Source organism: Triticum aestivum, chromosome 1B (assembly GCF_018294505.1).
Source record: "Triticum aestivum cultivar Chinese Spring chromosome 1B, IWGSC CS RefSeq v2.1, whole genome shotgun sequence".
Classification (NCBI taxonomy): Eukaryota; Viridiplantae; Streptophyta; class Magnoliopsida; order Poales; family Poaceae; genus Triticum; species Triticum aestivum.
The window spans coordinates 197,679,304-197,680,213 of NC_057795.1; positions in this window are offsets into that span (position 1 = coordinate 197,679,304).

Genomic DNA, 910 nt, shown 5'->3' on the forward strand with positions numbered 1-910 from the left:
AGGGCTCTTTTCAAGAGGAGCTCAGTCTGTGGCAACAAGAGTGGTTTTATATCATAGCTCCCAGCGGCACCAAATGGGTGGCGCCACCTGCCTTTCGCTCGGGTCCTCTGCCGCGGTTGGCATCATGGGTCAATAAAGGGCTCGACTGGGGGCCGTCCAAGGACGCGCCCTTGTTGCACGGCCGTATTCTAGACCTCCTAGAGAGAGAGAGATCTGGTCGTAGTAGCGCAGGTCATGCTGATTCGTTGCACCCTGCCCTGCAAACATCGCCCCCTCCGCCTGTGGGAGTTCAATCCGGAGGGACCACGAGCTCTCCAACATTTTATGGGCGTAACGCCCGTGGAGATGTACCAACTGTTCTTCGGATCACGAGCAATGTGTCCGGACTTGACCGAGGACGCAGGTCTGAGCTGCAATCGCCCGGATACTCAAGTAAGTAGTCCTGTACCTGGACATGCTATCCGCATATCTATTTATAAACTTGCCTTTAAATGAGTTGTCCCTTGAACAGGAGTGGATAGCGAAAGAAAAACTGATCCGGTGTCCGGCCCCCCTCCCTGAGACCATGCCGGATCCTGTGTTAACCAGGATGCTAGAGGCTACACCTTTTGAAGAAGGCGAAGGGGGGAACAAGGGAGCTACTGCCTCAACGAAGGAGTTTATCAAGAAAGGAGGGATCGAGAATCCCTCCCTCGAAGGGGAGAAGAGGACCGCTTCTGAAGATCCGGAGACCAAGGCCTCGAAGCGGGGGAAGAAATCCTCGCCAGAGAGTCCTGCGCCGGGAGATGCCCCGGCCGCACTATTTCCCCAAGGAGATCAGCCCTCTAGCGAGCCGTAAGTAAAGAGGGGCGTTTTCTTAAAATGAGAGACATCCCTGTTTTATTTCTGAAGATAACCGAAATTTTTCCTT